This window comes from Triticum aestivum, chromosome 3A (assembly GCF_018294505.1).
Source record: "Triticum aestivum cultivar Chinese Spring chromosome 3A, IWGSC CS RefSeq v2.1, whole genome shotgun sequence".
NCBI classification, from domain to species: domain Eukaryota; kingdom Viridiplantae; phylum Streptophyta; class Magnoliopsida; order Poales; family Poaceae; genus Triticum; species Triticum aestivum.
Window position 1 is genome coordinate 714,535,585 of NC_057800.1, and position 12,949 is coordinate 714,548,533.

The following is a 12,949-nucleotide window of genomic DNA, read 5'->3' on the forward strand; positions in this document are numbered from 1 at the left end:
CCAAAAAGCAAAGTTGTGTGTCTCTCTCGTACACCGAAGCGGAGTATGTGGCAGCCGGTAGTTGTTGTGCACAACTCTTATGGATGAGGCAAACTTTAAAGGATTATGGTGTCACTTGTGACAAAGTGCCTCTTTGGTGTGACAATGAAACTGCCATCAAGATCTCTCTCAACCCGGTGGAACACTTCAAGACGAAGCATATTGAGATCCGGTATCACTTCATCCGGGATCACATTAGGCGAGGAGAGATCAATCTCAACTACGTCAACACTCATGATAACCTTGCAGATATCTTCACAAAGCCCTTGGATGAAGCAAGATTTCGCGAGTTAAGGCATGAGCTAAATATCATCGATTCGAGCAATGTTGCTTGAACCCTTGCACACCCCACCATACTCAACGTGTTGTCCTATTTAGATGTAGGCATGGACATAGGGGGAGTGATGTTCTCTCAATGAACTCTACCTCCCCCCATTATGCTTAAATCAATCAAGTCTTTCACATTAGCTATGTTTGATGGTACTTGTGCTTCAAAGACGAGTTTTGGTCATGGACCCAAGGATAATTCTTCGCGGTGCCATACCAATTGACTCAAACATAGGTGGCTACGGCCACCGCCCTCTCTTTTGGAGAGGTGGTGTCTCGTGGTTGGTTCGTTTGTCGTGTGCCTTTCTGGTTTTGTGTGTGCGTGGTCTTGTGGTGTCGTGTTGGCTCGGAGTGGTTTGTGCAAAGATCCAGTTTTTCCCGCTCGAAACGTGCATCTTCTTGAGCCCACGGTACTACCGCGTCTGTGTGCGGTACTACCGCTTTGGGAGGCACGATACTACCGCGCCACAGCACGGTACTACCGCTCTCGTGCGGTACTTTGGAAGTACCGCGCCGGGTGGTACTACCGTGTCTGGGCACGGTACTACCGCGCCGTCAAGGGCGCGTGGGGGTTATGACTCGGGCAGGGGAGTTCCAACTCCCCATACCCATTCATTTTCTCTCTCTCCACGTCTCTCCCTCTCAGGAACGGCGCCGGAGGCCCTCGTCGGATCTCCGTCTCCGGCCACTCTCCTCGGATTCCGACCGGTGGGATCGTTCCCCACCACTTCCTCTTGCCATGGACCAAGGTTTTTCCCCAAATCCCTCTTTTTCTTGGCTGTTCTCTTGCTTCTAGGTTTTTGGGGAGAAACTTGTCGTTCTTGAGATTTTAGGCCAAATCTATGCAAGAGTAGGATGTAGGAGAGTCGTGATGCGTAGGAAACATACTTGATATGCTGTCTTGTGGTAGCTTTGTCCAACCGTAGTACCGCCGTGGTTTCGCGAGCTTTTTCAGATTTGAACCAGTTCAGATCTGATGTGGTGCAGTACTACCGTGCCCGATGTGCGGTACTACCGCCCGTCAGGTGCGGTACTACCGTACCATGCAGTACTACCGCTCTGTAGACGCGGTACTACCGTGTCGGCCGCGGCGCTAAGGTCGTACTACCGCTCCTACACCCGGTACTACCGTGATCTTGCACGGTACTACCGCGTCTAAGAGACGTACTACTATCTTAGTTCCACAGCTCTTGGCAGTGCTACCGTAGGGATCAAATCTCTCTCTAGGCATTTATCATGTGTGCGTTCTGCTTGTTTCACTTGCTTTGTTGTGGTCTTTGCATTAATCTCTCTTGGCTGTTATGGGTGTTTTTGCGTTCTGTATCTCAGGTGGTGGCTCTCGCCGTTCCAATCCCAGTCGTGACACTAGCTCCAAGCGTCTGCGCAACCCCCAAGATGAAGCCCCAGAGGGCTCCAATGCCCCCAAGCGCAATGTCAAGACCACTGCCAGCAAGCAAAAGGAACTAGCTAAGGGCATGGACGACATTTCAACCACTGAGTATGTCGAGCGCCGGAAGATCAATCCCTATGTGAATCCTCGGGCTATCCTCAGAGGCACCGAGTTGTTCTGGACCAAGCAACAGGCTCTCATCTATCTGGATGTGATCAAGAACAAGCAGAATACCTTTGTGGATGTCAAGTGGATAGACATGCATCACCTGCGGAAGGACAAGTTTTGTGACTATTTTGGAGAGGCTCTGGACTTGGTGGAGCAGTTTGCTATTGAGCCGGTGATCTCCTTTCACCTTGACTATGACCCTGAGCTCATCTGTCAGTTCTTTGCCTCAGTGTACTTTCATCTCGGGGAGGAGCGGAGGATGACCTGGATGACCAATGACCGTCAGCTGTCTGCTACATGAAAAGAGTTCATGGATCTGCTGCACATTCCTGATGACGGGCTTCACACCCCCGTTGGCGTTCGGCCCCATGCCAACTCTGAGTCTGCCAACAAGAACCAGCTTCAGCCCTTCCTTGTTGAGAAGGTACTCCCCAATGGCAAGTCATCTTGGGTGTTGAACTCCTTTCTGGATATCATGCATCTCATCTTCCGCAACACTCTGTTCCCACGCATTGGCGACAAGGACAAGGTACATGCATATCTAGTGGACATGTTGCTCTTGTGTGCAGATGCACGTTCTTCTCAGACTCAGCCACTTGATGTCTCACACATCATGTGGTGTGAGCTTCGGTTTGCGGTGTTCACTCGCAAGGTACCTATCTATGGACCGTACCTGTTTCTGCTGCTCTCCACCACTTGGGAGAAGACGTATCCAGGTGATGAGTTCCTTGCTCCAGACTGGATTCGCCATGAGTCCATCAGCCTCCGCGTCAAGCCCAACTGGGCCAACACCACTACCCGTGCTGAGGCATCTTCTACTAGGAGGACTGCTGGTGAGGGGGAGGCTGCTGCTGCTGAGACTGTTGCTGAGGACCGTGCTGCTAGGTCCACCACTTCTTCCTCTGAGCCGTCATGGGCCAAGAAGCTGAAGGACAAGATGAAGACTCTCTTCTGCATGCAGGCGAAGGGACAATACAAGGCTCACGTGACTGACAAGGAGAGTCGCCGCCGTGACAAGAAGGTGATGAGGCTCTTTGGAGAGGATGTGTCTGGCGGGTCTGAGGACGTCATCACACTTGAGGCTGCCTGGATGTCAAAGCAGGGCTACAAGTGGACCAGTTTAGAGGATGACCTCGAGGAGACTATCCCCGCCGTTGAGTCTGACGAGGAGCACGAGGAGCAGTGGGACGACTTCTCTGCCTGAGCCACCCCGTGTGTGTAGGTGTCCTCTCTGCCTTTTTGGCGTCTCGATGCCAAAGGGGAAGAGAGTGTAGGGATTTGCGTTGTGTCGTGCTTGGTGTGTTTGTTTGCTTTGTCGTTTGGACCTCGTTTGCCTCGTTTGCTTTTGTTTGGTTTGTGCCTTCGAGACCTATCCTCCATATGGTGTAAGACATATGCACTCTATCTATCTTAGTTATCTTATGTTTGTACTATCTTGTCTAGTGATAGATATGCCTTGTCTCTATAATATAGGGGGAGCTCTGTTCCTATTCGTGCTCATCTAGGTGGCACACATTTAGGGGGAGCCCGTCTATATTATAGAGGAGGGGTTTGCATTTACTTAATAGTATTTTCCTTGTGCAAATCCCGTTTTGTCATCAATCCACCAAAAAGGGGGAGATTGTAAGGACATATTTATCCCTAAGTGTTTTGATGATTGATGACAACGCATTTGCGTACTAATCGTGTGCCATGAGTATTCCAGACACTTCTTTGCTAGGTACAAGACGATTGGGTGCCCCTCGAAGACTGACGAAGACGGCGTCTTTTCTACGTTTCTTTTTGGTGGATTTGAGTCGTATGAAAGCCGTACTATTAAGAGGGGGTCCGCGTTGGAAAGGTTTGGGTGGAATCATCACGTACACGTCTCCTTTTATCCCCTCCCTCTTCCTTGGAGCTTCCTCCGTTTTCCTGCCTCCTTTGACTGGCTGCTGTTGTGGTTGCGGTAGTACTGCTCCTGGATCAACGATAGTACCGTAGGCACCCACGGTAGTACCGTGCGGTGGCGCGGTAGTACCGCTGGTGCCCACAGTAGTACCGCTCCCCTGGAGCCGCACTACCGCTGCCCACCAGGCTAGTGCCGCCCCTTTGCGGTAGTAGGAGCGGATGTAATTTTTTACATCCGCACCTGCCGCGGTAGTACCTCTTTCGCCGTGCGGTAGTACCGCGCTATGCAGTCAGGCAGTAGTACCGCCCCTCGGCAGTACTACTGTGTCGGGTTTTTGCTACTTCCATTTTTTTTGCGGAAGTAGGCACGGAAGTTTCCCTTCCCCCTGGCTGGGACTTTTGCCTTGCGGTAGTACCGCATGGGGGGCGCGGTAGTACCGCGCGTGCGGAAGTACCGCGCGTGCGGAAGTACCGCCCCCAGCTTTGCGTCTAATTCTGTGATGGGGTCGCGGCAGTACCGTGGGTCGGTACGGTAGTACCGCACTGCCGTGCGGTAGTACCGCTTGGTTGCAAGCAGTAGTACTGCGCGGCCTTGCGGTAGTACCGCTGGCCAGGCGCGGTAGTACCGCTGGCCGCGGGCTGGTTGGTGGGTAACGGTTGGATCTTTTCCACACACTATATAAGGGGTCTCCTTCTTCCCCGTTGACTTACCACTTCCACCATTAAAGCTCCATTATTGCTCCAAGCTCCATTTTCGCCCGATCTCACTCCCTAGCCAACCAAACTTGTTGATTTGCTCGGGAGTGGTTGAGAAGGCCCCGATCCACACTTCCACCAAGAGATATTTGATTCCCCCTACTAATCCCTTGCGGATCTTGTTACTCTTGGGCGTTTGAGCATCCTAGACGGTTGAGGTCACCGCGAAGCCATAGTCCATTGTGGTGAAGCTTCGTGGTGTCGTTGGGAGCCTCCAATTGAGTTGTGGAGATTGCCCTAACCTCGTTTGTAAAGGTTCGGTCGCCGCCTCCAAGGGTACCAATAGTGGAATCACGGCATCTCGCATTGTGTGAGGGCGTGAGGAGATTACGGTGGCCCTAGTGGCTTCTTGGGGAGCATTGTGCCGCCACACTGCTCCAATGGAGACGTACTTCCTCTCAAAGGGAAGGAACTTCGGCAACACATCCTCGTCTCCACCGTCTCCACTCTTGGTTATCTCATGCCTTTACTTGTGTAGCTTATTTGTTTCATATATCTTGCTTGCTTGTGTTCCTATTCGTGTTGCATCATATATGTTGCTCATCTAGTTGCATATCTAGACAACCTACTTTGATGCAAAGTTTAAATTGCTAAAGAAAAGCTAAAAAATGTTAGTTGCCTATTCACCCCCCCCCCCCCTCTAGTCAATCATATCGATCCTTTCATATAGGAAGAACTTTCCTGAAGGGGCATTCATCATCAGAAAGACCTGGTCGTCGCCACTCCATCCAGAACAGGGAGAGAAGAGATCCGGAGAAGAAGAACCATTGAAGAGCTTCTTCGTCTTGTTTCTCATCTTTATTCTATATCATTTCATCATGATCGTTGTAAGAGAAATTTCAAGTTGTAAGATTAGGGTGTATGACTCTATTCATACTGATCTGGAGATTGAGACTTGTTTAATCATTCATCTTATTGTGGATCATCACAGTATTATTGATATGGTTTTCATTAGATTTTTCTCTGAGATGATTGGTTATTCTTCTATGATGTGTGTGTAATTCCCACATGCAAAAATAGTGCTCTCAAACTTGACCCATCCAAATTACTCTGAAATTAACAAAGTTCTCACAGAACTAAGAAACCAACAAGATAATCGGCCGCTAAGCGTTTCATGCTCAACACTCCCTCGTTTGGAGACGAGCCACAGTTTTCCACTCCCAGACTAACCAAGAGTTCATGATCATCGTAGCAGCAGCAGCAGCATGCAACACATGCTTTAGCATAACATTTCTAGTGGCAAATGATGTAGACCATCATCGTCGGCGGCTCCTCGTTCTTCATCATCCTGAAGAGGCAGAGATCCCTCGCCGCAGCCGGTTATCGCGAGCGAAAGATGGCCAACCTTTGAGAACCCTCGAGCCTCGTGAGCAATGTCGCAGCTTAGTAGGCCATGATCTGCTCTTCCCCTCCCGCTGAAGCACCAAACTGATTCCACTATGCTTTCCACCATGATGGCCAACAGAAACTTCTCAACAAGATACCTGGCCGTGCACTGCGATCCAAAGCACTGTTTATATACATAACGCAGGGCAAACATTAGAATGATGACCATGGTTTTGGATTCGATACCTCGATCTAAAGGCAAGAGATGGATATACACGACCTAACCAATGTGCCAGAATGTATTTTCTGATACAAAGGGGTTCAGGACTAACCTATAGTATGATTAAAAAAATTGAATTTCAATTCAAATTTTAAATTCTGTATGAAATTTTCCGGTATTTCATGGTTACCATGGTAACCGAGAATTTCGGTGCCGCGCGAGAAAAAAGGTCTACTTGGGATCCAAAACCTTGATGATGACACAGATGCAGAGATACTTGGGAAATTTGTTCCTCTTTATCTTATCAAAGGATGCAGATGCAATCCAGGAACTGATAGAAAGCAAAAGAAGATGTTTTCCTTGATCTTACTAGTATGGGATTCTTTTGTCTGACATGCTGACAGGTGAGTCCTTGCTTTTGTAGCAGTGACTTTGGAGCTTCATGTCGGGGCGTCATGGCCGCAACAATGACTCGTCAAGGGTGGTTTAAGCGGTTTGAGCTTTTAGTTATTCCATCTGGTTTGTTTCGAATGAGCCTTGCAACTTTCTCTAGCGAGACTCATCGGATGAACCGGAGTTGCCCTGTCCTCAACGCAGCGGTCGACTGTTAGGCGGGTCTGATTTCTTCCGCGCGCGCGCGCGGGAGGGGGGGGGGGGGGGGGGGGGGGGTGCTCGTGCTTGTTAAGTTGGTGTCCAAAGTAAGTCGAAGTCGTCGGATCAGAGAGAGATGGTTGATGATGATGACGTCGATGGACAGTCCTTATGATCCGGTCATGTAGTTGTTAATGTTGAATGTTTTTTACACCCAGGTCGGCTGTGAGTGTTCGGTGGTTGGCTGCTGTGTGAGAAAAGTAAGAAAAAGCACACGCTATTCTACATGCATAATATTTGCAACACCAACATCAAGAACAAAATCAGCAAAGGGGGTGACCTAAACCTAACCCATCTAGACCAAATATAATAGCCATGTTTTAATAGACGAACCCAAAGAATGCTTCAATACCAAAAGGGTGAAATAAGTCATCATGTTGCTGTTGATAATAAGTGGCAGTTTGGGCACTATACTATACATACCTAAGCCAAGCTGCTTATTCTTCAGTTTGTTTCTTCAGCAACCAAATTCACCTACTCTGGCAGGAAGCAGTGCCTCTCCTGCCTCTCTTATTTCATTTATTTTTTACTTCGTGAGCCTGTACAGCAGACCTTCGGTCGGTTGGTTCGACACCTTGGGAAACAGATCTTGACGCCAGGGTTCGACAAAGACTGTTGCATGCTTTTCTTCCGGTACTCGCTGCTACAGATATCACAAAACGAATCCACTCGCTGCTGCGGATAATACACAAGCTAAAAACAGTGCCTTCAAACAACACATCACAGGTCGTTCAAACTTGACCCATCCAAATCACTCTCAAATTAACAAATTTCTCACAGGACTAAGAAACCACCAAGATAACTGATAAGTTTTTTGCTTAATGACTTCCTCGTTTGGAGATAAACCACATAACTTTTGCTCCCAGAGTTCAAGGCCAGCGTAGCAGCAGCATGCTTCACGCTAACATTTCTCACAGCGAATGATGTATATCTTCAAAGTTCAACACATAAATCCCATGAAAAATAAAGATGTTCACTCAAATCAACCTTAGAAACACATAATAAAATTTTCAAACTCAAACCGTCCAAATTACTCTGAAATTAACAAAGTACTGGTAGAAGTAATAAAATACTAAGATAATAGCAGATAAGTTTCTTGCTCTACGACTCCCTCGTTCAAGATATGCCACATCCCAACGTACATAGTTTTCCACCACCAGGGTTCATGATCACCACCAGGGTTCATGATCACCAAAGCAGAAGCATGCAATACATGCTTCAGGCTAACATTCCTCACGGCGAATAATATGGATCACCATAGTCAGAGGCTCCTTGTTCTTTATCAGCTTGAAGAGACAGAGGTCCCCCTCCCTCAGGCGGTTGTCGCGGGCGAAAAACGTCCATCCTTTGAGAACCTTCACCACATGAGTTGTGTGTTGCATGTTGTGTTTCAAATTGGTTGGCCATGATCTGCTCTTCTCCTCCCGCTGAAGCACCAAACTGATCACACTACTCTTTCCACGATGATAGCCAGCAGCAGACTTCTGAACAAGATATCTGCTTGAGTATTGCGAGCCAAAGCGCTGTTTATACAGATAAGGCAGGGCAAAAGTTAGAATGTCACAAATATAGAGATACATGGAGATTTTTTCCCATCTGTACAGTACTGATAGGCAGCGACAGAAAATGTTATCCATGAACTTACTAGGGTGGGGGTGTTATAGGAACCACCCCGACAGACATTGGACTTGCGCATGATAGCAACATACAAGGGCAGTTCTGACTCGATTTCCTCGACTTTCTCCAAGACTTTCTTCTCTTGTGCCCATGTTAGGCAAGCTTTGTCTGCCAGCATGAAGGGAGGTTCAGAACCTCCCTCAGAATCATCAGAGACTTCATGTTCCTCATGTTCCGAAGAGTACTCTTCACCTGGACAAGTTGTCACATGAATCAGAGAAGTATAATGCGAAATGAAATGTGACACATGCATCCTAGCAGTGGCAAGACATAGTGTCAAGCTGACATACCATCGGTAGGTGGTTCCTCCACATCACCTGCCTTTTTTGTGCTTGTCCTTCCATGATTTGAGCCAATGCCAGTTCTTGCACCAGGGGAATGATTAATGCTCGTTTTGCTAAGGAGATGGACAGTCATTGTGAATCTTTTCTGCTTGACATTTGTCATTGGTTGAAAGAGGCAGATATCGCCTTCTCTGACAGGATTGTCACGGACAAAGTTCCCTAAATAAAGGTTGCGCCGACCAGCATCAGACGTTCTAGATGGCCTGTTATAGAGTTTGCACTTCCAAACCTTGTTTTTCCTAGGCAGCTGGAGTATGATAGTGATACTCCAGCATGGCAAGTGCTCGAGTGCGTAATCCTTACATATTGCCTAGTTGAAAAAGTTATAGAAAGTGATAGTGATACTGTTGAGCTGTTTCATCTCATAGCCCAAGTACTAAATAGATAAGACATTAGGACTACCAGAAAGTCTAAATCGTTCCAATACGCATGGTTTCAACTGATAAGGCAACAATAATACTGATTTAGTTCTGAACTTTGTGTATATCCATGGTTTCAACTGTGTGCATATATTCATTTTGTGCAAACATCTATAGAGTAAGGCCATAAATAGAAAACAAATTGTACATGGCTACAGAAAGTGAGCAGTTTATACAAAATGTGATGGTAAAGCTTACGTACCAGAGTATGGCTATTGTTTACAATGCTCTTCTTCATCTGGACAACAAGCACCGGGATTTCAGGTCGAATTTTCTTTACAAGTCCAAGCATTTTTACCTCCTGTGCTTCTGTAAGATAGCACTGCCCTGACAAGACATAATACTTTGAAAGCTTCTGTCGATCTGACTCCAAAGAATTGTCTTCTGCTGTAAAAAAAATCCAACCGTAAGAGAACATGTGGTGGAGAGTAACTGAATAATCTGAGGACACTACTTAACCTGAGAATTCCTCAGAAGAATTACACATTGCAGGCATCTTTGCTGATTTTCTGTAACAGTACGAGCTTTCCTTCTGGCTTCCATCTGAATCTGAACATTCATCTGCTGATGACTGAGTAGTACCATCATGAGAACTGCTCGAATTATCAACATAGCGACTGCTTGGTTCATTAACATCAGAGGCTGCTTTCACCCGGCACAGCATAAGACTTTCTCCTTACCATTGGAATCAAATATTATAACCTCAAAGAGGGCGTTTCCAAGGTACCGAAACATCAAGGTATAATTTTCTTCTATTTGATTGGCATCAACAAATGATGCCCAACCAGATTTCAGCATTGTTCGATTCATATTCTCAGTAACTGCAACATCATATATGTTACCATTGGGGGTTTGTAGTTTGATGGATCTCGAGATCTTCCCTCCAAACTGATTCACAAACCACTTAGGCATGACCTGTAACAAGCAGTAATTGTTTCAATGCAACGAAAAAACTCTAAAAACATCAGGCAACCACTGAAGTAGGGAAGTTAGAAAAGGCTTACCAAGCTATGCATAAAATTTCCGTTTATTTTTCTGATGAACCTTATCTTCCTCTCACAGTATTCGCAAGGGTTGCTCATCTTGGATCCTGTAATATGAATCACATACAATGCAAAGTTTTAAATAGTCGGCTATAGTGGTTTGAGCAGGGTGCCTCTAAATGGTATTCATGTACAATTGTCCGACAAAGTTGCAAAATGGTGGGCTATAGCACCGCTATAGCTATTTGAGCAGGGTGCCGCTATTTAAAACTATGGTACTATTCAAATTTCAGTTTGCGTAACTAGTACTACCCTAAAATCAGTTAAGATTGATAACTATGTCCTAAACTCTTTTGAGGGTAAGGTGAGTCTTTCTTTGTTTAAATATATAACAGAAGCAACAAAATGCTGTGAACACTACATAACTAATGCTGGCCTTAGAATCTGTTTTGATTCTTGTGTAAAAAGAAAGCAAAAGAACAAGAAAATAAAATTAGAAATACTGATGTTCTACGAAGGTGTGCTAGTATAAGAAAAGACATGATTATACTGCAAACAAGAGGTCAACTTGGCAGAAGAAGCACTGATGCATGCAATAATTTTCTGACTGGGTCTATTGATCACTACGATTCGTTTCTGATGTTGCATGTGCAGATCTAAATAAGTCACAGATATGACTTAGAGGAACTAAAAGACTGATGGTTAACAACCATAGAACAATCAGTTTCTGAAATTCCTATGAGTGTACAACATGACTGTTTTATACTACATTCCTATCAGTTTTCGAAATTTAGCACAAATACAAGGGAAGCCGAATAACAAAAGGACAGACCCTGTGCATAGAAGCTCCCACACAAGGTGGGATTTGGGGAGGGGTTATAGGAACCTACTCTTACCCCTGCAAAGTTCAATGCAGAGAGGCTGGTTCAAACCCAGAACCTCTTGGCACAGGCCGAATAACAAAGGAAAAAATACTGCTGCTCTATGAAGGTGTGGAAGTAGAACATGCGTGACTAAATTGTAAACAAAGAAATCTTTCTGATGCATGCAATAGTTTTCTAGGTGGATGTAGTGATTACTATGCTCCGTTTGTGATGCTACTAGGGGGACAAATGCAGATCTAAATCAATAACTGATATCTCTTTAAAAGGGAAAAAAATTACTGATGGTTAACAACCATAGAACAATCAGCTTCTGAAATTCCTACATAGTATAACAAGATTCCTAACCCCGCAAAAAAACAAACAAGATTCCTACCAAGTTCTGACAATGAGCTAAAACAAAAAGGAAAGCAAAACAACAATTTTTTTAAAAAAAATACAGCTGCTCCATTGAGGTGTAGAAGAAGAAAAAACGTGACTAAATTGCAAACAAAGAGAGCAACTTGGAAGAAGAAGCTTACCGTTGTGATGAAGGCTGCTGCGCTGTACTAGGGAATACTACAGTCTGGGCTTACTTATGAAGGGGGGCGTCCAGGCACTGCAAGGGCACACACAGGTCAAAAGTCATTTATGAAGGGAGCTGTATGCAGTCTTGTCATATTTCCAAGACATAAATCTGAGTAGTACTACTATCGAGTAGATTAATGTCATGCTCACCCTCCTTAATTACCGTGATTTGACAAAAAACTAGAGAGGCTATTTCCCAACAGTACTACTGAAATCAAACTATCAAAGAGGCAACACTGCATGCAAACTTCTCATATTCCCCAAAAATCAGTTTCCCTATAGCCGCTTTCTCAAAACTCAAAGTAGTTTGCCCACGCGTGGAAAATTTGCAAAAAAATATTTCTTGCCTGTTTCTTGATAATGCTACTTTCACATCAGAGCTTGAGCCTTAATGCCATATACTCAGATTGATTGGATATTGCAGGTGTCTTCTAAGTTCTAACCCATGTCAGATTTTTTTTTCCAAAAAGGAGATTATACCGCTGGCCTCCACCGTTTATTCATTTATTCTAACTCATTCAGAAGATGTGTCTAGCTTTAGGTCCAAATTATGCAATTTCAAAACTATTTCATTGTACATAGCTTTGACATGTTTAATTAAAGCGGATGTGCACAGTATGCACAAAATGGTGCATCCATTGATGAGTTCATCTGAATTATAAATTCTGAATAGTACTGCCTGTATGAACCGGAAAGCAGCATGGTGGGAACCAATTTCAGAAGTTCATAGCCCGTTAGGCTAATAAAAATCACTGTGGGCAAAGTACTAACAATAGATGGGAAACTGAAGAGATTCTCATGATAAAATAGGGGTAACAGAGCCAAGACTTCACCAATGGCTATATATAATCCGGTGTCCAACTGATTAACTAATGAAAAGAACATACAACATATATCAACATAGATGCTCAAACAGGTCAAAGAAAACAAGAGGCTCAATTACAACAGGGGAAGATATTATAGTTTCTCATATTCTGACAAGTTAACCCAATCTTATTACCGATTAAAACTGTGACAATTACTAGCTAATATTGTACTAGAACCAATGAGGAATGTCTAATCACAAACTCTGGCCACTGGGTCTGGGCGCCATTGCAGATTAGCTAGTATGTTTGGACCTTGAGGGCGGCTTGAAGACGCAAAGGCGGATGCCGAGCACGACTCTCCATGATGGTCGCACCTCCATCCTTCGCCCTCCCCGCCTGCCATCCTCACGCAACCGAATCATCGCCTATTTTGAAGCAAAATATTTCTTGCCTATTTTCTTGATATTGGTGCTACTTTCACATCAGAGCTTGAACCGGAAAATGCCAT

At 45.3% G+C, this 12,949-nt stretch overlaps 1 pseudogene; it reads right to left on the reverse strand.

Moving 5' to 3' along the window:
• Positions 1-7,987: 7,987 nt before the first annotated feature.
• On the reverse strand, positions 7,988-12,728 carry LOC123057234 (B3 domain-containing protein Os03g0620400-like; annotated as a pseudogene).
• Between the last annotated feature and the right edge of the window lie 221 nt (positions 12,729-12,949).